The sequence below is a fragment of the Corapipo altera genome, unplaced genomic scaffold, assembly GCF_003945725.1.
Source record: "Corapipo altera isolate COAL_440 unplaced genomic scaffold, ASM394572v1 0, whole genome shotgun sequence".
NCBI lineage: Eukaryota > Metazoa > Chordata > Aves > Passeriformes > Pipridae > Corapipo > Corapipo altera.
The window spans coordinates 4085519-4111293 of NW_020884872.1; the positions used below are offsets into that span (position 1 = coordinate 4085519).

General features: G+C 43.1%; 2 protein-coding genes across 3 annotated transcripts in view; one reads left to right on the plus strand and one right to left on the minus strand.

Moving 5' to 3' along the window:
• Positions 1-11657, minus strand: part of ZBTB21 (zinc finger and BTB domain containing 21) — a 30493-nt gene extending 18836 nt beyond the window's left edge. The window contains exon 1 of one of the 2 annotated variants that reach the window (XM_027635098.1): positions 11647-11657. The gene's annotated coding sequence lies outside the window, so the exon portion shown is untranslated. Of the gene's footprint in view, positions 1-320; positions 516-11646 lie in introns of those variants that run through there. The other variant, XM_027635105.1, reaches the window with a different exon arrangement.
• UMODL1 (uromodulin like 1) overlaps positions 2824-25775 on the plus strand; it is a 73287-nt gene continuing 50335 nt past the window's right edge. The window contains exon 1 of the mRNA XM_027638837.1: positions 2824-2950. The gene's annotated coding sequence lies outside the window, so the exon portion shown is untranslated. The remainder of the gene's footprint in view (positions 2951-25775) is intronic.

A 25775-nucleotide genomic window follows, 5' to 3' on the forward strand; every position in this document is an offset into this window, starting at 1 on the left:
CATGCGCCCTCCGCCCCAGGCGGGGCGGGCGATGTGGCGGCGGCCGCGGGGGCACCGCCCGCCCGCTCCGAGCGCCTGCGCCGAGCCCCGGGCGAAGGAGGGGGGAAGAGTTTCGTAACCGGCGCATGCGCGCGGGAGCCGCATCCCCGCTCGACGGAGGAGGAGGAAGGAGGGGGGGGGGGAAGGAGGTTAGAGGGAAAAAAAAAAAAAAAAAACCACCTCAGAGTTACGTCAGGAAAAGACGGATTTGTGCGCCGGGGAGACCCGCGCCGCGCGGGCAGCCCCCCGGGACGGGCGCGACACGCGGGGCCGCTACTCACCCTGTCCGCCTCCCCTCCCCGCTCGCCCCCCTCCGGGGCGCCTCCTCTCAGGGCTCGGCCCGCGCTGCCGCCGCCGCCGCCGTGATTCCATCCATCTTGAATTTGACGTCATCCCACAACCGAGGGATGAGGTCATCGCGGGGAGCGCTCGTCACGTGCGCGGCGCCGCGATTGGCCGGGCCCGGGTGGGGGGGGGAGCGGGGGGCGAGGGGGCGGCGCGGCGGGGGGGGCGATGTGAGGGGACGGGGATGGGGAGCGGGGTCGGGATGGGGGTGCGGATCCCCCCCCTCGCCCGCCCTGCTGACACCGCGGGCGGAACGCGCCCCGGCCGCCTCCCTCAGCCCGTCCCGCGGGAGGGAAACTGAGGCAGCAGCCGCGGGACGGGGGGTGAAAGGGGGGGTGCGATCCGGACAAAGGGCAGGTCCCTGCCGTGTGTCCCCCGACGGTGACAGTGGCACTGGGATTCGGGAGGTGCCGCTGTGGTAAAACCCGCACCCCTTCCTGGCCCTGGGCACCGCGTGGGGGGGAACCAGCGGGCAGTGTCAGTTTGAAATTCACCTACTTTAATCGTCTGGTGGTTGGGGTTTTTGGGGTTTGTTTTGGTGTTTTTTGTTTGGTTTTTTTTTCTGGTGAGTTTTTAGTATTAACTTTGATCTTACGGGATTTTTTTTAAAGTGTAAGGAGAAGATCCAGCGTGGTTTGGAAAGAAGCCCCACATGTGGCACATGTGGCATCCTCATAAACCACCCCCTCCCGCCCCGTTCCCCTTCAAAGTCACCCACCGACCTCCTCAAGCCGCTCACAGACCCCCTCACAAGCCAGTCCCTGTACCCCTCACAAGACGCCGATCAAACCTTTCACAAGCCACCCATCGAATCCTTCGTAAGCCACCCACTGTCCCTCTCACAAGTTGCCCCCCTGTCCCCCTCACAACTCACCTACTGTCCCCCTCACAAGCTGCCCATTGAACCCCTCACAAGCCGCCCCCGACCCCCTTGCAAGTCACTCAATGTCCCCTTCACAAGTAAATGACTGTTCCCCTCCCAAGCCACCCACCATCCCCCTCGCAAACCAGCCTACCATCCTTTACAAGCCACCCATTGAACTCCTCACAAGCCACCCACCATCCCACTCACAAACCACCCATCATCCCTGTCACCCACTGTCCTCCTTGCAAACCAGCCACTGTCCACCTCACAAGCCACTCACCATCCCTCTCACACCCCCCCTGTCCCCCTCACAAGCCGCCCATTGAGCTGCTCACAAGCCCCCCTGTCCCCCTTGCAATCTCCCACTGTCCCCCTCGCAAGGCTCCCACCGTCCCACTCACAAGTCACCCACCAACTGCCTCAGGCCACCCAGCAACCCCCTCAAAAACCAGACCCCCGCCCCCCTCACAAGCCATCCTTCATCGCTGTCGCAAGCCACCCACTGTCCCCCTTGCAAACCAGCCACTGTCCCCCTCACAAGTCACCCACCATCCCTCACAAGCCAGCCCCCTGTCCCCAACATTCCCCTGACAAACAGCCCCCCGTCCCCTCACAAGACACCCACTGTCCCCCTCATAAGCCAACCCACCCCCCTCCATTATCATCTGGGAGGCACCTGCCCGGATCCTGGTGGGTTTTGGCTCGGACCCTCTGTAACTGCTGTACTCACTCATCTTGATGCCATTTGAAAAATTATAATGGCCATTATCATTGCTTTAGGCTGGCTTGTCATTATAATTATCCGCTTTGAATTAAATACCTGAATAGGGTTTTGTGTGTCAAAATACTACTATTAAAATAGAAATTAGAATTACAAGATTTCTCTTGTTTTTGTTGAAAGCTAATCTGGCACGTTATCTTTTCATTAAGGACAGCTCTAGAGATTAACATCTAATCCCACTGTGGTGTTTTCAATGTGCTTTTAGATATCCCACCTAAGTCACAAATACTCCAGAGCAGCTACTAGAATCCCTGCAATGTGTTTAATGGTGTGTTTAAACCTTTTTTGGCAACGATTTTTTGCAAATGGGCTAAACCCCAAGTAAGAAAAATGGTGATATACCTGACTGGGTCCAGCTCCTCTTTCCCCTCTTTAGCTAATTTTTTTTTTTTTTTTTTTTTTTTTGGTCATTGCAGTCTGTTTTGGTGGTTTTGGAAACTTGGGATGCTTCCTGTGAAAGGAGTGGGTTTTTTCACCCATGGTCTTGTGCCCTGACGTGAGTGTGGCTGTGCAATGAGCCAGAGGAAAACCGAGCAGGCTGCTTGGTGTCATCTGGAAAAATTCCCTGCTCTGGTTTGCCAGACAACGAGTGTGTAGACAACTGCTCTGGCACAAGGACCTGCTGTGGTGATGGGAACAAACAACTGGGAAAGCAGTTGCATCTGTTCCCATAAACCAGTTTGTGCAGTGACACTGGCTGTGCTGCCAGGGGAGGATTTGGGAAACCAACCTGAGCTTGGAAATCTGTTAACTTTTTTTCTTTTTTTTTTTTTTTATGTGTACTCAGTTATTTCTCAGCCAAGCAGAAACAAACTGATCTTGCATAATTTCTCATCCACGCTTCTCCAAAAGGGCCTGTGGCACAGAGGGAGGATCTCCGTGCTGGAATTACCCCACCAAAACAAATTGTGTTCTTTAAGGTGTGTACACACACACGTGTGTAGTTTGTCTTGCTGTGCAGGTATTTATCAGTATTTTTAATTTGTCAGGTTCCCTAGTGAAAGTGCAGCCACTAGAACAGAGTCCATGTAGTGGCTTATATAATTCTATTGGAGTGAGTCCAGAGGAGGCTGATAAGGTTGATAAGAGGACTGGAGCACCTCCCCTATGAACACAGGCTGAGAAAGCTGGGACTGTTCAGCCTGGAGAAGACAAGGTTGTGTGGAGATCTCAGAGCAACCTTCCAGTTTCTGAAGGGGCTGCAGGGAAGCCAGAGAGGGACTCTTCATCACGAACTGTAGTGGCAGGACAAGGGGGAATGGGTACAAACTGAAAGAGGGAAAATTTAGGCTAGATATTAGGAAGAAATTCTGTGCTGTGAGGGTGATGAGATACTGGAACAGGTTGCCCAGGGAGGTTGTGGATGCCCCAACACTGGAAGTATTCAAGGCCAGATTGGATAAGGCCTTGAGTAAAATGGTCTAGTGGAAAGTTTATGGATGCCCTATTTCCCCGTAGATCATATTTTTCTTGATTCTAATGAAATCTGGGCAAAGAATCCAGTTCTGTAGAAATATTTGGGGTTTAAGTTTTCTCTAAGTAGGTTAGATTTGTCAAAGGTGTTATTTGAATACATTATTGTTCTTCAAGAATAGCTTGTTTATGAACACTTTTTCCAACATTTCTAATTTTAGGTGCTTTGATGGAGGGCTTAGTTTGATGCATTTTTCATCCATATGTGTGTGGTTGCAGCTGTTATTACCAGATGCATGTTTGTTCAGTGTAAGGTTTGTTTTCCATTCCGAGTATCCAGTAACTACTCAGATTAACTTTTGATCATACTTGCCAACAAGCTTAATCACTGGAATTTTGTTAAAAACTGAGTCCCTGCAAAGAGCAGAATGCAAAGCAAACTATTAAAAAAAAAAAGGGTGATTATACATGGACTTTGTGAGAAATTTGCATGTAAAAACTAAAACACTTGCATTGGTTACACATGTAAGTATGAGAATTATTATCTTCTGTAGTGTAAATATTGCCCCAAAGGGCAAAGTTTTGTACTCTGAATAGTTCAGCTTTTTTAATGGTAACATTTGTTTCACTTTCAATACGAAAATAGCTGGAATAAAATCATATCTTGGAGCTAGTCTGTCGTTTTTTAAATCTGCAGTTTCAGCCCTTTTTTGATGTAGAGACCCTACATTTTTTTTCGGTGAAGGCTTGGACCTTGTGTGATTAATTTAAATCTAATGACATCAGGTTATTTTCTTTTAGAGAGCCTTAGAAGTATCTCAAATGCCCTTAGGCAGTCCTATATTAGCAGCTGAGAAAGAGTTTTGCAAAGAAGAGCTTGGTTTTGGGGAAGGGGAGACACTAAAGAAAGAAGAACACACCTCTGAAGTTGCTTCATTGCAGTGGGGGAACATTGACAGAGATGTTAAAATTATGATCTTGGTATGTTTTATTCAAGTTTTATGTCCATATGGAGAGGTCTGTTCTGTACTTTGGTAGCTTTAAGACAATTTCCTGCTGCAGGATCCTTCCTCCTAGGCAGTGTGGCTTTTCCAACTCCAAAGTTCTCCTCTAGCTGCTGTAAAAGCAGGAACATACCACCCTAGGGAGAGGGTTATGCCTTCCTTGTTTCCTACCCAGAACCGCTGGAACTATTATTGCCAAGGACATGTTGCAGAGGGAGATAATTAATCCCTCAGAAACTGCCTCCTTGCTCAGCTGGCCCTGAAAATCTTATCAGTGGAGCAAATGCTGACGCTGAGGAGCACATTGTGGCTGTGATCCTGTTCCTTCAGATACCAGCTTCTATTCCAGAACTTCTGGGATGTGGAGCGCTGGGATCATAGAGGACACTTGAATGAACCCATTCCTTTCAGCCACTGTTGAGTGCAACAAATGTTTCTGGGAACTCCAGAGCTCTAAGCTTTAGTGATTCCAAATATTCTGCCAAAACTTAACAACGTGCCAAAATACAAACACAGAATTTTCTACCAGCTCCTCACTGCTGGCAGCTGTGCATGGAAAGGGGTGCCTGGATTTTTATGTTTGTTTGGGTTTTTTTTTCTATTTCTCATATATGCACATGACACCTCCCATAACAAATTCTAGCAGGTAAAAAGGAATTTTACTTTTTCTAGTTTAAAAGTCTCACTTGTCACAAAAGTATGGGCACTTCTCAGTATTCAGAGAGACAACCAGGCAGTGAGATAAGCATTGAGAATATTACAAAAGTAACAGTGTTTTCATTACTGATGTGGTGCAAGGTAGACAGACAAGACTCTTCCTGAAGATTTACATTTCTTACCAGGGAAATAACTGTAAAACTGTCAAATGTAAAACTGTCTTCATTCCTGGTATTGCAGTTTCTGAGTGCCAAGTCTTGTGCTTTTTTAGCTGTCACCCTCATTCTTCTGCAAATAGCACAATCTAGTTAATATTTTCCACTTGGAGTCCACGTGCAACAGCTCAAACAGTTTCACATAAATGCTGCAAGACAGAGACAAGCTGCATGGTAATATTAATTCAGCAAACTGTTAAGTATTAGTAAACACATACCTACTTAAAAAGGTGATTGTTCCACAGGTCAGGCAGTGACTCAGAGAAAAATACTACAGGTATTAAGGCTTATGTTCTCTAAGTGGTTCAGATGGTCATGGTTACTATGTTTCTTATTTAAAAAAAATAATATATCTTCATTTGCAAATAGTAAAGGGTTTCAAATTCGTGGATACTTCTAAAAAGCAACGTTGATAAAGAGCTGCAGGAGCAACTGAAATAGAAAATCTGTCCCAGTGCAGCAGACAGGGTTAAATTCCATGTTAGCAGTTTTCACAGCTCTGCGTAACTTCAGCTGGAGTTTGGTGTCTGTGCCTTCTAAAATTAAAATCCCGAGTATTCTGATTACAGTGAAAGTGTGTAAGAATATTAAAAAGTGGCTTTGGTTTCCTAGTTACAAGTGTGTTCATCCCAGCTCATTATTTTAGACAAATAGTATGTGAAGAAATTCAGGACGAAGCAAACGGAGAGATGGATGATATGGGAAGCATTTTCAATAATTCTGTCCAGACAATAAGTCTAAGCAAGGAAAACCAAAGAAAACTGAAGTGTCTGGTGCTTGTTATGAAATAAAGGGAAGCTTATGTTTTTGTTCATGTTCAGCAAAGTTTATTTTCAGGAAGAATAAACGGAATGATACTGCGAAATTTTGCATTAGTACAATAATTCTGTTTATTGTCCTTTTTTCCTGTAAATGTGGCTTGAAGGATCAAGTTTCTCAATAAAAAGCAGGGCTGCAGCCTCAGTTCTCTAGAATTTTATATAAGTAAATCAGGGAGAGCACCAAAGAGCTATTAGTGCTATGGTATATTTTAAAAGTGAGCTTGGTGTTTTAATTCCTCAGTGTCAGTCAGGCAGTTTGGCCTCAGAAAACAATCTTCTGGGGTTGGAGATTACACAGAGATGGACAGAGTTGCAGCAAGACCATTTGTGTTTGTGCATTGCTAAGATGCTGGAGAAATGCGGTGTACGTTGAGTAGATTATTTTTCTTTTCAGCAATTGTATCCAGACGTTAGAGGTGATTTGTTGTAAGTTCTCATCAAGTAAAAAGTACAAAAGCTAGGAAGGAAATCTATTGCCTTGCTGGAAAAAAAATGGTGTCTGCGTTTCTTTGTTTCACCAAATAGTACCAGAAGTGTTTGGATTTAGATGGTTTTTTTTGGTTTGTGCACGTACTATACCCGAGGGTGCTGTTGTGTCACCAGGTCATTTCATATATGATGTTAACATGCTGGTTCTGAGGCCACAAAATGTGCATGTCGAGGAGAGGCTGCAATTTATAACAACTTTAAACTTATTCTCCCGCCTTTCTGTGCCCTCTAAAGACATGGCCACAACGTGCTTTCAGGCAGTGAGCACAGAAGTTCTGCCCTGTGACAACTGAGGGTCAGCTTTGTGCCTCTGTGGCCTGTGCAGTCTTACAGATGTCACATCTGCACTGATTTATTCATTACTGAGTGGAAAGCTCAAGTGGCGAACCAAAAATAACCAAGATACCAAATTAGTGATGTCTTTATGTTCAGCCTACTGACTGAATTTATTGTCGATTCTGTACTGCGAAATCACATTCTTTGCATGACGAGTTCAGACCCAAAACAAAATGAGGATTTATTTAGTAACTGTTGCTCTGCAGTTCCGAAGGACAGAAACAGAGCACTGGAAGAGGCCTTTTCGCCTGACCTGCTTTTCTGCCAATTTAACGCTCTTCCCCACCCCGGTTCCCTGTGGCAGTTCATTATATTGGAGCCAATGATACATGGACAAGAGAAAGGCTGATTGCCTCTCCAGCACCAGCATCCTGCTGGGAGCTGGGAGCTGCTTCAGTGTGTTATATTCCAGGGATTTGAATGCTGAACGTGAAGAGGCAAAATTTGGCCGTGTCATTACACAGTCGGCTTCCCCTCTCTCAATTACGCAAACGTTACTCTCTCCAATGTAATTCTCTTAGTTATGTTCACAGAGGTCATAGTTCTAGATCACATGTGATCAGTACGGCTGGAATATGTCCTGGAGAGCCCCAGGACAAGTGTTTCTGTTTGAAAACAACCCCGATGGTAAAATCACATGCATGAGCTGCACTGTTTCGTTTACCAGACTCCTCGTGGTCTGATGACTTCTTAACAGCATCTCCCTCGGTGTTGTTATGGACATTCCTGGGGGGAAAAAAAACACTCCCTGGAAAACAAAAAAAGAAAAGGTCTAATGGATAGAGCTGCCCGGAGTTTTAGTCAGAGTTTGAAGTCTCTTACCAGGAATCCTCACTTCACATCAGGGTTGGAAAGAGCCAGGGTCATGAGATGGAAATGACAGAAAGGAGGACCTCACAGCTCTGCAGTTCTCCAGCCTGAGCTAAGGCTGTGTGGTGGTGTAGGTGCTGCACCTGTCTCAGTGCACCATATCTAAGCATCAGTTTTGCTGCAGCTGTGGGCTTCCACCTCACATTTAATGTAGATTTTTGGGCAGACTGCAGCAAAGCTTCAGCATTATGCTCCATGTGGTGTGTTGCCACAGGACACTGTGATCTGATGTTTCTCTGTGCAGATTACAAAGCTAATCAGAATAGCTGCAAAAAGGATAAAAATAAATGGACAAATCTGGCTTTAAGCTTTTTTATTTTTTGTACTTTGTGATGTTTGTTTGTGTGAAGCATTATTGCCTGTACTGCACATATGAGAAGACGTTGCACTAGCTATGATAGCTGATGGCTCAGAACTAGAGAAATCTTAAACTGACATTGGACCTTGAGGTGAAATTGCCTGCAAGGTTATGCAAGTATATTTTGATGCTGAATTAAAAGATTATGGCACTTATCTGGCCAGTTAATGGCTAATTAAAGCACTGAAAATACTGAGAGTCTCAAAGTGGCACAGAAGGACCCAACTGTTGCACTTCAGTGCATGTGACTGCTGTTTCTTAAAAGTCTCCTCCTATTTCCAAAGCAGCACAAAGTTGTATTAAAGTTATCTTTAAATACAAAAGGGAAGTTGGAGAGAACCCAATGAAAATACAAATTTCTCTTTGTATGTAGGTGATGGAGGCAGCTGAAATGGGAAAAGGCAGAAGGTGTCATATGCCAGGATGGCGTATCAGGGAATTGCTGCTGGAACCTGACACACAGGAGACATCAGCATTTTCCAGGCTGCTACTGGAGTATTTGAGAAATCCGACCCCTGCAGTCTTGTCAGTGGACTCTGGACTTACTGAAGGGGCATATTTGTTCCCAGGAATCTGCAGAAACCTGTGATGTGGAACAGGAATTCTCTCCTCTTCAGCAGGCCACTCAGCTACCTGGATATGGGGAGGTTCCCCTTTAAGCAGGACATTTTTTCATTCAAATTAGGGCTGTAAATGTCCTGTGAATATGTGAAGGTTCTCTCTGCATTGGAAAATGATTCCCCACTGCTTCCCAACTGCTGCAGACCTGTATTGCACTGAGAGCTGGTCTGTTCTCATTTTATTTATTAGAACAACGCTGACCTGGAAGAGACAAAATGAGATGGGATTCTGTAATTCGTTACATATTCGACATCTTATTTTAAAAAGCTGATAAATTGATTTTTAACTTATTTTATATCCTTAACTGGCAGTGTCACTCTTGGAAGTGGGCCGGCATGTGTGGTACTTTGGGTGTTCCCTGGCTTTTGTGGCTGAGACCTGCAGAAGGGCAGACCTGTCCATTTTATCTTGTAATAGATAAATTCTCCACTGTACCTGGATAAAGCTGTAGCAACCAACACTGTCTTATGGTTTCTGTTGGCCAAACATTTTTGAAAGATTATGCCTGGAATTATTTTGCTGTAAAAACTAAAATGACACACTTTCTTCCCTTCTGTGTTTCATCGTTCCCTCTATTTTAGGTCAGATGATTCATCTCTGCATTACTTTTTCTGCATTTCCATTGCCTTAATTGGGTCTTTTGGAGTTATCATAGTCTATATAGAATTGTCAGTGCTATTTCTAACAACATACAGATTTGTTACCTCCCTCCTCCTCTTCGTTCCTCCCTTCTATGTCAGTGAGGGTTGGAACTATAAGATCTTTAAGGTCCCTTCCAATCCAAACCATTTTGTGGTTCTGTGATCCCTCTCTTCCTCCTTCATCTCTCTTCTCTGCTTTCCCTGATCCCCCCTCCTGACCTCCCTCAGTCACAGGTGGTTTCTTTCTTCCTGTCTTTACTGCACCACAGCTTTTCAGGGAGTGAGCTGGAGGGTTTCTCTCACTCTCCTGCTAAAAGGTGACTTGTTTTCTTGAGCCATGATTTAGCTCAGAGGAAAGTCCTCATGACTTTTTGTGCTGTTTTAAGGTACAGCCAGATATCTACAAAAAACCCTTGCAGGCAAAGGATGTCAGGAGATGTCCTGGACCAGGACATTTATTGAGAATTTCAGATACTACATCAATGATTATTAATACTCATTTTTAGCAGGAGGACCCAGTGCCTGGAGGTTGCTTTTTTTCCCATTAAGAGCTTTTCCCAGCAAGGTTTAACAGAGTACCACTGGCCACCTAAAACTGAAAAATCTGGCTGGAATTTAGCCAGTGGTGAACAAAATAAAACACTACTAAGGATGGTGAACATCAAAGTGTTTAATACTTAAAAGTGCCATCCATGATGCCTTATTTTTCCTAGATTTGTGTTCAAAGGTGGTGTGTGCATTTACAGTTTGAAGGAAGCGTTTGAGAAGGAAGCGTTTGAAAAGGAAGCAGTTTGTCATTATTATTTACATGGAAACTTTCTGTTTGGGATTTTAAAATACTGAAATGAAAGAGGACTGTTAATTATAATCATGTAATATGTCTCTGCAATTAAACAGTACACAAAGCCCTTCATTAACCCTGCACTGAATTTGTAGATTCTGGTAGAGCTTTCCTTTTCTGCTCACTTGAAAGACCTGAACCTTTCAAAATCATCTCCTCTCCTATGAAAACTTAGGAAACCAATGAGCATTTGCTCTCAAAATATTTTAAGCAAAAAAAGAGGTAATTAAAGTTTCCAGCTTGGGAGCTGTAACTTCAAGAAAGAGGGAAAAAGAAGGTTATTTTAACAGCAAGGATTATTAAGCACTTGAAAAATTTGCTGAGGGTCATGGTGGCTTCCCTGTCATCAAGACTGGATTCCTGTCTGGAGGTTGTGCCACAGTTGGTACATGTGTCCAGCGTGTTCCCACAGGTATGGTGCTGTGTCCAGAGCCTGGAGGAACATTTCAGAGAGGAATTTGCCCCCCCAGATCTTCTTGAAGCTCCAAATGCGGCAGCCTGGAGGATAGTGCTGAGTGTGCACAGCCAAACTCTTAATTCCTTCTGAGCTGCATCCTGATTGTCACTCAATAGCTACAGAGTTTAGTGAACTACAGAGATCTGAGTTTTTCGAACTGCTGAAATTTCTGGACATCTGTATAGCTTCAATTATGGGCTCACTGGAATAAAACCCAGGAAAAACTTTGGGTTGTGTCACTAACGGGTGACCTAAAAATAATAAATTCAGGGCATTCTCTCAAGATATAGCAATAATTTTCTGTTGCCTGGCAATGTCTCCGGCACTGAACACAGAACTGAGAGTTTATTTTATGATGCTGTGCAGAAAAATTTGTTTACAGTTTTCCACTGTGATTCCCCCAAGAGGAAGAACCCGTGGCTCATACAGCAAGAGCAAACATTAATGACACCTTCTATTCATCTTGGCAAATTTATGACCAAGTTTCTGTTCCTCTTTATGTATTTCCATAAATATTTACGGACAGACTTGTCTTTTCTTGAATTCATCCCACTTATTTTCAGTGGGAATTAGCTTGAACTTACCCTAAACATCTTATTATAACATAATTTAAATTTTAGTTTGTTTTTAAGTACTTCTTTTTAAATAACCCTGCCTTCACATGGTGTGCAAAAATATTTTTACATTTCTTCAAGGAGGACTAAGGAACTTTCTAATGCATTTCTAGATGACATTTTATTACCCATACAGTTTGCTTGGTATGGTTTAAAGGGAGCCTTATACATGCACGATGTACTGTGCTTGATAGAGAAATGTGAAGACCGAAATTTCATAGTATCCTTCAGGCAAATAAGCTGCTGCATCCACTCCTGAACAACAGTATTTACTATCACTCGTAGGACTGGGATATTTTTGTGACTGAATTCAGCCTCAGCAATAAAAAAGGACAAGTTGAGTGATTTTGTTCTCCTGGAATATGCTGCTAAGAGCAGGACAGGAACCTCCATGATTTCCTGGGCTGGGATAAGTTTTTCCTGTGACCTGGGAACACAGACCCAGTGTGTGCCTTCAGTCTGCATTTTTTTGGGGAATACATTAACACTGGAAATAGGCTTGTATGAACTGACTCCATGAAGAAAGTCATGAAATAAATAATGCAGAGCCGTTTCAATGACAGCCACAGTGGATCTATTGCACATTTAGAAAGCAAATCCATGCTAAAATCACCAGTTTCAAACACTTTGCGTTTCTTCTCTCCATTGGTATTTTAACATTTGGTCAATCCCTCTGATAAATGTAAATCCCCAAATCTCCTTTTTTGGTCAATTCTATCAGAGAGGATCCTGCTTATGAAGGGAGAGCTAATCGAAATTAGGCTTAGCTGGTGATGAGCTCAACAGAGCGAGCGAGATTTTGTTCTTGTTTTTCTTTTGTTTACATGGTAACTGTCTCTTTCCTTTTCCTGTACAAATGGATGTCATTCAGCACAGCCGAGATGTGCTGCCCTTTATTTGCCAGGAGAAGTTTCTAATAATTGAGCCACTTGACTTTTCAATGCAAACAAGTATTAATATGCTGCCAGTTGAACTCTGTGGCATGTCAAGAGCGCCCTGTCACTCCTACCTCCTAAAAATACTGAATTCTTTTGTTCCTCTAGGAAAGGTGACAAAGTTGTCCAAATCCTCAAAATTCACTGTTTGAGTCACATATTTTCTTTGCAGCATCTTGATGGTTTTAAGCATAATCTCAGCAGCAGCTTCTTTTCATAGCACAGGAAAAGTAAATCAGACATCAAACTGATCCTAACTCAGGCTATCAAATGCTTTTTGAAGGGAATAGATTTTGAACTGATCCTTAAACAGGGGAAAACAAAATAAGTTTTGGTTGTTTTCATAGCAGCTAACTGCGTAATGTGATTTAGCTTGAATGCAGAGGGCTGGAAGGAATAAACAAGTTAATAAGGTGCTGTGGGACTTACCTTTACGGTGCACATGTAAAGACTTGTTAAGGATAGAGGCTTAAACTAAACTGATGGATAAAAGCTTCTGGAGGGTGTTTACAACATCGAGCTCAAGCACCCAATGTGTAGGGAGCATTTCTCTCCTCACTGATTGCACACAGTTGCAAGCTACTTCTATTTCTTTCTTTTTTTTTTTTTAATCCTTTGCCTCATCTACCTGTACCAGAACTGTTCCTTCCTTGTCACATTTGCTTTCTGTCTAAATTGTGATGCTTAAAGCGTGAAATAATCATGGTTGAAAAATGGGTTTTTCAAGATCAAGTCTCAACAGGCTTATACAGTTCCATCACTTTTAATTTAAATATTAACAGTGTTGAATCAAATACAATTCCACTTGCAATAGTTGTATCTTTGCATGAGCACGAGTATGTTTATACACTTATATATGCTTTTTTGTACCTGAATGTATTTGTTGATATATACAAAGCATATTTGTGTATGAATATAGACAAGTATGTATATAAAAATAAATTTATATGGTGGCAGAGGCGTGTTAAGGAACAAACCCAAGCAAAAGATTCATCTGCATTCAGTATTCAGACTGATAGAAATGTAAAAGGGGAAAGACAGAAGAGGACCCAAAAGTAAATTAGATGAAAAAGACCTTTCTGTTTAGATAATCTTTAGTGCTCTTTGTAGGAATGCGGAAGAGATTTTTGAAGTGGACACTGAGCTATGTGCATAACCCTTACCCTTTTGGGAAAACAGCCCTCTCAAATCTATTTTTAGACAACTCTAGGCTGAAAATCAGCCCGTTTTGTTAGGGACTAAGCAGTTGCATAATGTAGGCAGATGACTCTTCAAAATTTAGATGTTCGCTTTTAAAAAAAGAGGTTGAACTTCCCATTTTTGTACTTGGCTCAGCAAAAGGAAAGGGAACACCAGTACTGGTGGAATTTGCCTTTGCCACCTTTGTCTCAGTGTTTCGGCAGCACCTTGCAAGCAAAACTGTTCTGACTAATCCTTCTTTTCTCTGCCTCAAGGATCAGAGAATTACTCAGAGCCCATTTTTCCAGGTGCGCATCACCCTTTGTTCCAAATTAAACTCCAGGTAATTTGCTGAGCGTTCGGCTGCTTCCTGGCACTTGCTGCAGCTCTTCAGAGTGCAAAACTGCCTCAGCCATGCCATTTTTGATGTGGAAATGCTGCTTTAGTTGCGGATCATACGGTAAATCCTTTCTTACTGGACCCTTGTTATCCATAGAGATATATTTGTTACCATGAGGGTACTTTTCTGTGTCCTTCCACAGCATGAGGTTCCCACCTTGCTGGTAAGGGAACGTGCTCACCACATCCTGAGGAAGCCTCAAATTCCAACACTGACATCAGGGTGATTTTCTCAGACTGATGATTAAGGTTCTACCCATCTGCTGCTGTTTATAAGCCCTTGGGGCTCATCATGTGAACTTTTCCAGTGCCTAAAGTTGCGTTAAGTGTTCTTGTCCCTCTTGCTTCTGGAAGGACAAGGTCTGTCAAAACCAGATCTTTTCCAAGCAGGGAGTGATGTTGCCCTTCAATGTTTTTCCTCTTGCTTAGAAACAGGGGCATATAGGCAAAGCATTCATCTACTCTTGTCATCAGCTGAGCTTTAGCTTTCTTGCTGAAATTTCTTATTATTGCAGCTAAGGCATGGAAGTTTTGTAGACTGTCCTAAACCCTTCTGTGACTTTGCCAGTGGGGCCCAGTCCATCCATCCCATGAGATCTCTGAAAAGAAAAGAACAGTGAACCAAGCAAAAATATGTTAGAGACTACCTTATTTCATTTGCCTCCCACTTTTTAAGACATGCACACACATTCTCTTATCTCTCATTGAACTGATTTTACTGATGCACATAATTATATCAGCAGTGCTGCCTTTTGGGGAAGGCTGACACACCCTGGACTCCCACCCTTCCATGGGAATTTGAAGCATTAGATTGGTTTGTGAGCTCCATTTCTCACATAGGATAATATTGAGTAGTTTTTAGAACATGATAGAAATTAATTGCAAGGATGGAGAGTGATGGAATATGTGTGCTGATATTTATACTTGGCATTTTAGCAATAAGTGAATGCTAATGATGACAAACCCCATGTTCTCATCATTCTGCAGTGGTAGCATTACCATTATTGTATCCATAAACTGAAATTCATATCTTTTTCAGCTGCAAATAACAAAGAAAACCCTTTCTGTCTCAGAGCTTTTGCATTCCAAATATCACAAAGGACAGGGTTATGTGCCTCCTTAACCAAAGCCAGATGTTTGATTTCAAGGAGGGAATTAAAATCTATTTTCACTGGGGATTTTTTCTCATGCAGAGGGTCAGCATGGGAGAAAGCATGCAGGAAGTTTCCCTACTGGCATTTGTGCTAATGAAGGGTGCAGAACAGATTCAGTAAATAACCCACTGTTTTCACAAGCCAATAAACATTTTGAAAAGCATCTCCTTTTGAGCTTTAAATATCAGCTCTCAATATCTGGCAAAATATGTTTTGTTGTGGTGGGGTTTTTTTTTAGTTAAATAGAGTGAGATAATTTTAGTTGGGGTTTTTGTGGTCTGAAGACTGGAAGGAGAGGAAAAAATCAAGACAATGGTTTTCCTCCTTTTTTACAGTGCATGGCCACGTATTCCTCTTCACCTGAGAATGCCAAAACCTGGTGTGATATCTCTTTGCAATCCAAACATTGAACCTCCCTGCCAGGCTCTCCCTCCTTTTTCCTCATCAGGTTTGCAAAGAAGGTGATCGATCATTTCTCTTATGGATTACCAAGCCAGTGATGCAATATATAATCTTTATTCCAAAGCATTTGCGTTTCAATTTCTCCTTTCAGCACTGTGGCATCAGAAAGAAACTGCCAGTGTTTGTATCAGCAGTTGATGCTGTTGGGAGGTGGGAATGATTCTCTTTTCCTGAGTACCTGGAGATTCCGACAGTGCTGTCTCACTGAGGCAGGGGCTGCACGTAGGGAGAGGGTGTAGAAAGAGCAGCACTTTTCCTGGCATCAGAAGTGGAAATATCAGTGCTGAGAAATTCCTCAGAGACAGAGCCTGGTTCTTCTCCAGCATAACGAAAAAATCATGTTCTGAAGCTGGAGGATTCCTTCTGCCTGCAAGGTCCAGTGAGGTGCCCCCCTTGTGGGACAGCTGGGGGCTAATATTAGACTTCCCCTCTCCTATTACTTAATTCACAGGTACTGGTGGGATAAGTCCTGCTGGTGTGCTGGAAAACACTGTGCAAGCTGGAGCTCTGCCCTCCTCTGTTTAAGCAAAAGCTTCAACTCGACAGATGCTTTGGATGACAGAAGTCACTCGGTGGGCGAAGCCAAGGCGAATTTGTACGTGTCAAAATGCAGAGTCAGAGCAGGATTGGAGTAGCCTCCTGCTGCTGAGTAATTCTGGGGGTGGATTAGCCTGGCAGTGCCTTCTGGGCAAGGCTGGATGTTTGTTCAGGCTTGGCTTGTTTCTGACAGACACCTGGTGCAGGGGTTCTTACAAGTAGTTTGCAATCTTTATTTGGGGGAAGGGTGTGAGCAAAGGCGTGGAAAACCGAGAGATCCCTTGATTTTCATCACACAGATGATTTATAATCAATCTCAAAACAGAAATAATTTTGAAACAGCATTTATGATGCACAGCAGGCCAGAGCTTTCTTTAAAAAAAAAAAAAAAAGAAAAAAGGAAAGCATTTCCTCACTGTACGCAGTGAGATCACTGGTGAATTTTCTGTTTGTGCAGAATTCCTCAGAGATTTGAGCTCATAACTTGTCTAGTCATTACCATTCTGGCAGAAAGATTAAAACTCTTATTCTTTTTCTTGCAGCACAAGCTTCCCTGCACCCCGAACTATCGTTTCGTATCGTCTTTAATCATTTGTTGCTTTAGTCATCTGTTGTTTTTCTGCCCACTTAAAAAGCTCCTTGCCTCCTTTGTACTTAGCAATCCAGTGTTTGTTCTGGGTCGATCACGATTAAAGGTATTAATGGAGAGGAAAAAAGAAACAAAACACCTCCCCAGAACACTTTACTTTGTTCCTTCTTCTAAACAAACCTGCTGAAGTGTTTGTACCCTCTAACCAGGTTAAAATGTGCTGGGTTTTTGCAAACCTTTACTGATTCCTCACTAAGTATTCACACAGTCGGAGAGAGGTGCCATCCCATACTTTTTCCATACTGGATGTTCCCTTAGTCCAGTGTTTCTGCTTGGAAAGGCTCCTCCTCCTTCATGAGCTGCTCTGTATTCATTTGAGCTGGCTCAGGAGCCCACAGAAACAACGTGCCTTTAGGTCCTTTAAAGTGAGAAGCTTCCAGTAAGCATTTAAATTTAATGCACTGATAAAAGATCTTACACAAATTGTGAAATACTTTTCTGGGGTTTGGACTGTAGATTTGTTTCTGCAACAATGTAGACAAATCTCTCATCAGAACCATGTACTCCGGTCTGTGTGTGTATCTCTGTAACTCTTAGCTGAAAGTGAGGGCTAAATCTTATGTTGACTAACTGTGAAAAGTGTGTTTTGTTTGGTTTATCTTGTGCTTCAAATCTGGTTACTAGAGGTGGGTTTTTCATCCGTGTGCAAGAGATGGATTCACAAAGGGAAGTGCCAGTTGCCTGCACAGTCTTTTGTCCTTCCCATTCGTATCTCAACTGTATGTTGGATGGGTTTAGGAGAGATAAAAAATGTGAAGTCATCCTTTTTCCAAAAGGAGCAGCAAGTACCTTCAGCCAAAAATGGGTTACAGGGAGCAGCACAGGCACAAGCCAGTGAAGCAGGGCCAAATCTGTGGGCTGGTGTTTGCAAGACGTTGCTGTTCTTGAGCCTCGTGACATTGGGTCAGCAAGGAAGTGTGAGGTCGGTGTAACCCATGGGCAGATGCTAAGCAGGAGACCCTCTGACTTTTCTCCCAGGTAAACCTCTATAGTAAAGGTTTGCCCAGGCTGCTTTCCTTCAAAACTGCCTGGGTTTAGAGTTAAAACCAGGAAGAACTTTGTGAAATGTCTCAGATGGGATTTACTCCCCTGCGGCGCTGCTAAATCCTGGATGAGGTGTGATTGAGTCTCATCTGGTACCCAGCTTGTGTGTTGGGAATGGGACCCTGCTGTCAAAGCCCTGGAGCAAACAAGAGCTTCTCTGTGCTGGGATTGCACAACCAGCTCCCCATCGGAGCAGCAGGGCCAGCAGAGGTTCAGCATGACCTCCGCCTGACTCATATTTTTTCCTCCCGTTACGAATGAGAACTTTTTCCTCATGAGTCACTTTAAAACAGTTTGTGAGTGTTCGGGGAAAGAACAAAACCCAAAGATTTTCCTGAGGAACGGTTTGTTGGTGAGACAGAACAAATCACTGGATACTGTCAGGGACTGTTCTGCTCGCACAGCTCAGCTAATGAGCTCCTAGGGCTGTAAGTGGATTTTTTACTGTCGTTTGCTTGTGCCCCCTAATTTTAATGCATTTTTCTCTGAAGTGCATCAGTGAAAAACACAAGTGCTACTATTCCACTTTTTGGATATGTGTCTGGAGCTCAGGGAAACAAGGACCCCTTCAAAAAATGACCAGTTTAGTTGTTGTGCATCCTAACATCGGCCTAGGATACAGTGGCAAACCAGTGCTTTTTCTCTTCTCTCTTTTTTCTCAAGTAACATAAGCAAAAGTATATTTATTAGTACTGTAGCTGTGACTCTTACAAGGTCTGAAACACTGAGATTTCTGCCCCCTCCCATCCCCGTGGCTTCATTGCAGGGCCAAATTCCACCCCTGTAACTCACCTGTGGCTGCACAAGAGGTCTGTGGCAGCGCCAGGGAACTCAAGTCCCTGGAATCATTGACTGGCATTTTAACTCTGAGAACCGAATAGTTAAGGTTTCTGAGAAGTTCCATTCTCTGCAGGGAGTAGACATTGAGGTGTCCATTAGAATCATAGAATCAGCATAGATTCATTTTCAGAATCGGGAATAAGTTTGTATCCTAATGGCAGGAATGATTTATTTTGTTTTGTATTTGGCTGCAAAAAGATCACTTCAGGCTGAGTCAGCCTATTCCTCTCTTCTAACACCTTTTGGCCCTGCTGACTGATTTAAGCCAGTTTTGACAGATCAGCTGAAGGCTCAGACAATCAAGTTTCTGTAGGATTCACAAAGATCAGGAATGTAGAAGAGGAAAGAAACCTTAGCACTACCCCACTGAGGGAAAGACTGACGTGAGCTCAGCCCTTGCTAAACATCTGAAATGTCACAGCTGGAGCGGTTTTCAAGACTGCCTGAGACAAAATTCACTGGGAGCCACAGGCATCAGGGAATGCAGTCAGGAGGCAGAAATCAGATGGAAACCAAGTCTCATACGAATTTCCTGTCACCTTCATTGGCAGCAGGGTTTTGCCTTTACCTTCCTGACCTGGATTGGTTCATTTCCACGGTCAGATCCTCAGGATTGGTGGCACCTCCATCTATTCCCACAGTCTGCTGTGGCCACAGCCTGGGCTTTGTCAGGTTGACAGGCTGTAATCAGACTGAAATTGTGGGAGCCTGGGTGAGGTATCTGGGAGAAACTTACTGACAGCTTGTTTTGAGGGGTTTTTGAGTGACCTGCAGGTTGAGGGAGGTGATTCTGCCCTCTGCCCTAGTGACACCCCACCTGCACTGCTGCCTCCAGCTCTGGGGTCCACAACATAAGCAAGATGTGGAGCTGTTGGAGTGGGTCCAAAGTTGGCCATGAAGATGATCAGGGGGATGGAACACCCCTCCTATGAAGACAGGCTGAGAAAAGTAGGGCTGTTCAGCCTGGAGAAGAGAAGGGTTTGGGGAGACCTGAAAGCCCTTTCCAGTGCCTGAAGGGGGTTTATAAAAAGGAGGGAGGGGGACTATTTATATGACCAAATAGTGACAGGACAAAGGGCAATGTTTTTAAACAGAAGAAGGGCAGGTTTAGGTTAGATATTAGAAAGAAATTCTTCACTGTGAGGGTGGTGAGGCCCTGGCCCAGGCTGCCCAAGAGAAGCTGTGGCTGCCCCATCCCTGGAAGTGTTCAAGGCCAGGTTGGATGGGGCTTGGAGCAACCTGGGATAGTGGAAGGTGGCCCTGCCCATGGCAGAGGAGCGGGACTGGATGATCTTTAAGGTCCCTTCCAACCCAAACCATTCTATGATTCCATGTTTCTCTGATTCTATGTTAATTGATTTAATGGTTCTCAAGCTTTAGGTCCTGTACACCTATAGGAAGACAAGCTGGCTTCTGAAGCACAGACAAGTTTTTGTTATATTCCCAGTTAGCTCAAATCCATAGTCCTGTTTCCCTCATGCAGATCAGTCTGCCCTGAAATGTCATGAACATTTTCTGGATCCGAAATAGTGATTACTTTATAGGCAAAATAATACAAAGCAAGAAAGAAATGTTCCAACAACTGACCTTTCTGTGTCAAACCCTTGTCTAAAGAAGATCCAGATCTTCTAAGTGACTAATTAAATCAAAAGTGAATCTGTCTAAAGAAATAAATGCCTAAAAAGTATGATGAGAAAGCTGTCAACCACAATATTTCAATTACTGATAGTACACTCCAGGAGAGTCAAATCCCATCTCTAAAAATCTTCTTCTTGATCCTGTAATTTATCCACAAATGGATTTTGATGTGGCTTTTATTGGCACAGCCCTTCCTTGTATAAATTGCAAACTTTAGATCAATCCAGACATTGCAAACCTAACTGCAGCAAGTAAAAAAACCAACAGAGCCAGGAGAACTGATCAGTTCAGGATGACTGTGCCAGGAAGACTGTGATGAGCTCCTTCCAGAGTGGAGTCCAGCTCACTTCCAGCACCACACAGCCAGGGCTTTTTTTCCTCTGAACATCTTCTCCATTCCTCCCTCCATTGTCCTTCCTCACCACCGAAGCAGGATTGAGAAAATTTTCACAGAATCATTTATTTTGGAAAAGCCCTCTAAGATCATCGAGTCCACCCTGTGCCCGATGCCCACCTTGTCCCCCAGCCCAGAGCCCTGAGTGCCACGTCCAGCCCTTCCTTGGACACCTCTGGGGTGGGGACTCCGCCACCTCCCTGGGCAGCCCCTTCTGATGTTTAACAGCCCTTTAGGTGAAGAAATTCAGGTGACTTCTGTATCCATTTCTCGCTTGGATTAAACACCCACTGACTTTAACGAAATTTTTGTTGGAGAAGGGGGTTCTGCATGTTCTGTGTTTAGGAACTGTTTCATTCACTACTGCAATGAAGTTGCAACTCCCCGTTGGTTGCCTCTCCCTGAACTGGCTGCTACAGCTGCCAGCCATAAGACTGAGCTGTGAATATGCAAAGTTCTGTCCGTGTTTTTTCAGTCCTAAGGATGAACAGGCAAACTTGAGTCTTTCAGAACGGGGATGTTCATCTTTTACTGCAATTTGGAACGTCACACTTCAGTCACAGAAATCCTCGGTGATGAATGTGATAAAATTTGTTTTAGAACTAACTCTGGAAAGCAGCAACTGCTTAAGACATATGGCAACCCTATCCAGCAATTTGGGACTGTAAGTGGGAGACTCCAGATGCAATACAACTCAGATGCCAACCTGGCATTACCTCTATCTGAAATTGGCCAGGACACATGCTTCTTACAGAAGGTGCCAAGTAATTTCTAAGGGCTAAAGGCCTTTTTTTTTTTTTTTTTTTTTTGTGAGCGCTAACTGAAAAATTTAAATCAAGATTTTTTTCCAGAAAAATTTAGATTGTTGAAAAAAACCCCACTAGATCATGAAGAGAATTATTTCTATTTGAACACTGAATTTCACTGACTCGAGTCCTCATTTTTATAATTATTTATCTGTTAGTGGGGGTTTTAAGTCAGATGGCATCTTCTGTACAGCCTACAGCCAGAGTCCTGTGCAGACAGGAGATGTAAGAGGTGCATGTTGGAATATAGCCTGGCAAGATATCCTGGTGCATGCAGGAAAAGGAGAGCTAAGATGAACATTCTCCTTTGACAGAGCAGAAATGTTTCCATACCAAAATATATTTGGTTTTTTTTGGTTTGCTTTTGTTTGGTTTGGTTTTGGTTGGTTGGTTTTTTTTGTTGTTGTTTTTAATTTTGGTTTGGTTTGAGTTTTTTTGTTTGGTTGGTTTGGGGGTTTTTTTGGGTTTTTTGGGGATTAGTTTATTTGCTTGGTTGTTGTGTTTTGGTTTATTTATTCTGTTTTGTTTTGTTTATTTTGTTCTGTTTTATTTTTTTGTAGCTCTTTTTTTTTGTTTTTGATTGAAATATTCTCCAGTAGCCATTTTCCCATTTTTTAAAGAAAATTTCTGTGCAAAGTTAATTTTCCTTTATTCTTCTTCTTCCTTTTTTTCTTTTTAACCCCTTGATGAGCTTGATATTTGATTTTCCAAGCCAGAAGAACAGCTCACAAGTGCCTTAATGCTACACAGAGCTCTGGCTGTGCCCTCTGACAGATGATTGGAACCATCCTGAGACTCCTCTGTTGGCACCACATGTTCTGCAGGGCCTCAGCTCTCCTACTTCTTGAGTGTCAACACAGTGATGGCGCAGCAGTGTTTTACAAAAGTGATATTATTGATATTCTGAACGTACACAAACGAGAGTCTGTGATTCCAGACCTCTCACACCTGGCTCTTTCATCCTCATAAAATTGTCTGCAATACTGGGATATGTATTTAAGTGCTGCTCTTCACACATTGCCTCAGCTCCAAGATTTGTACCTGTGATTTTTCCATACTTCAGTGTCGGCTCCTCCAAAAATATCATCCTGTGTTTACTCCTTTTCTTTGCGTCAGCCAAGTGACACTGCACTGAAGTTACTGTCCTGTGTTGTAAAGCTGGAGGCACATCTCTCTTGGGAATGTGCCTTCAGGATTTACACAACAAAAAGAAAAGGATTTTGGTTTCTGAAATCTGATTCATGCCCTGCTTAATAAGGCCCTTGATTGCCTGGCACTGCTCTGGTTTATGGGATGCTGAAATTGCAGTGAAATAAGGAGCACAATGAGAGCAACTGGTGAAACAGCTGAAATTCAGGAATAAACACTGACATAGACATTTTATTTCACTCTTAGTTTGTTTTCAAGGTACAGAATCAAAGACCTTCAAAGTAGAATCACCTGAAGTGTGGACAGAATCTAAATTCCAGGTACATATATCTGATGTTTGAGGTATGTCAGTCCTGTTGGGTGTCCAAAGTGTGAGAGGGATTAAGTGCTCTGAAGGATAAACATGGACTAAACCAGCAGTTTTGAAATGCCTTTTTCTCAAAGCCAGGCTGAGGGGGAGCCAAGCTGAACAGGCAGAAGAGGCAGGTTCCCTGGGGAGAGCGTGAAGGAGAGAGAACCGGCAAAATTCCCCCTGGATGCTCTTTGTTTCTGTTGCCAGGAGTTATCACCCACCTGCAAAAAGGAACAGAACAGAGCACCTTTTTCCCTAATCCAAAAGCCTTGGAAACAAAGCCATAAGAAGGATTTATCCAGGATGGACCCTACAATGGCTGGGATCACTCTTATTTCTGTTCTCATCCTCTGGGCAACCACGCAGCAGGGAAGTGGGGATGAGATTACAGGTGAGTGATGCAAAAACTGGTCAGAGGACCACAGCTGTTATATGGACAGCTTAGTTTGGAGGTGAGATGGCTCTTTATTTGAAATAAACCAGCCAAGGTGGCCACTCTCTGGCGAGCTGGCAATGTCTCAGCGACCATTTAAGAATCCCTGATTGATAATTAAACAAAGGAAATCTAACCCAGCGAAAATACAACCTTTGTCCCCTAATCTTCATCCCCAGGCAAAATCCTTCCCTTTGTGCCAGAGATGAATGAGTAGAATTCCTGCTTTGTCTTCAATAATGTGCAAATTTTTATGAAAGTTGTCTTTAAAATAAACTTTCAGAGGAAATGAGGTAGTAATGTACCTGGCAAACTCCTAGAGATGCATAAAATGAAGCAAATTATAAAATTGAATAGAAGACATGCTTAACTTTCATCTGTGGTACGGGATGTAATTTGGAAAAACCTAACCCAGTTGTTAGGTTGTAACTGCTAAGTGAACTCCTAATTTGCTCTTCATTTCTTGTTTGATTTATTTAGATGAGAAAAGATCGTGATTTTTGGCTGCTTTTTGTTGCATATTTTTGCTTAAGTGGTTTAGTGAGTCTCAGTTAAATATAAACCATATTTCTTAGAACCCTGCAGACTTTTCTGTTATTCTGTCCAAGTCACAGCTGAAAAAAAGGCTTTTACAGGTTAGGGGCCAGCAGAACCCCCATTCTAATACAATTTAAAGTAAATCGTGTTGACTTTAAAAGGAATTTGGAATACGCAGAAAAATCAAGCTCTTAATCCATTTTTCTTCTTGTTTTGGAGCCTTTGCCTTTTAAAGCTTAGCTTGAATCTGCCCTCTGGGAACCTTTTCTAACAGATGACTTCTGAGGTTACATCAAGATAAGAAAAGGGCTTGTTTTTGGCTCTTGCTGTTCTCCAGCAAGAAAAAATTTTGCAGATCCCAGCTCACAGTGGCTTTTCTGGCGCTTGAGCAGTGAAGTTTCGAGAACTGCAGCTGTATCTGTGTCATAAATGCTATCAAGCATTCTTTATTGCTGTTTTTTGACCCTGGTTTCAGTTCTGATCTGGGTTTGACCTTGAGTTATAAGCAGCCTGCTCCTATGCAGCCTTTTCTTCCAGGCTTTATTTCTTCTATTAATAAAATATTTGCTTTAATTGTTTCTGCTCTTGCTTAATGTAAAAAAATTAATGCTCTTCCTGACAGTGCTGAAAGCTGGTGGTTTCTGAGACACAAAACTGAAGGCCAGAGATGATAAGTGTAACACAGCCCTACTGACATCAGGTGTCTGCCTTCTCCTGCTTTGGGATTGAGTTCAGCTCTGAGTCTCTGGAAACAGCAGCCAGTGCATTTTAATTCCATTTGACTGTGCCATAATCCCATAGATGGGAGCAATGAGAGCAGAAAGCCAATTTGCTAAAGAGCCCAGATTGATCCAAGCCACATTGCTCAGCAGCAAACTGCTGTCAGCAAATAATTGAACTCTCTGAGTGTCAAAGCTTGTTTTAAACTGTATGGAAGTGATGGATGATGCCAAAGTTGGTCGTGCTGCAACTTTCCCTACCACCTTCAGCCCAAACTCTTCCAATAAGGGCATCTTTTTGTACCACCAGAACCATATCTCAAACCTTCTCTTTTGATTTTAGCAACCTCATTCTATATCTAGTGTATATATATACACACACACACATACACACATATATAAATACCTAGTATCAATGTTTAAATATGAAATATGATTTCATATCTGCTCTGACAGCTGTGACTTCTAATTATAAACTGTGTCTAATTCTACACCATTTTATTCTCAGTTTCATACCTGTGTTTATGTTGCACATTGCTGTAGAGACTAAGCCAGCTCAGCTGACACTGGAATTTTTAGCTTTCCAGTGCTATGTCCTCACTGCAGCCTCAGCTCTGCATGGACAACGGGAATCCTCTGTGCTCTCCTTCCTCAGCTGTTCTCTTCCACTCCCTGCTTTGCTCCGACCATGCTATACCTGTGCTCTGTGGAAATGGAGGGATCACAGGGATGAGGAACAAGGCAGAAGTCTTCTTCCTACTCTCCTCTAACACAATAACAGTCTGGTTCCCTAATACATGAGGTGTTTGGGGTTTTTTTCTTATTTTCATAGAATAAAATTTGTCCCGCTCTTTCTACTTTCCCTGGTCACCAATAGATGCTTATGCCCTTTTTCTAGAGAAAGGTTATAACCACAGTGATTTAAGTGTTCTCTCCAATCCACTCTGGTTATTTAGCCTTTCAGGTCCCAAACTAATGAAGAAAAAAAAAAAAAGGCAATAAAGTCGAAACAAGATTTATTCCCCCCCCCCCCCCCCCCCCATACCTACAAGCCTAGAAGCATTTGCAGGGATAAGTATTCTTGGAGCACTCTTAACACATGGCAAGGGAATGTTTTCTAAAATGCAGTCACAACTCCCTGTTTCTTATCAGGCACTTGTGCCTCATGTGAAGTGTTAATC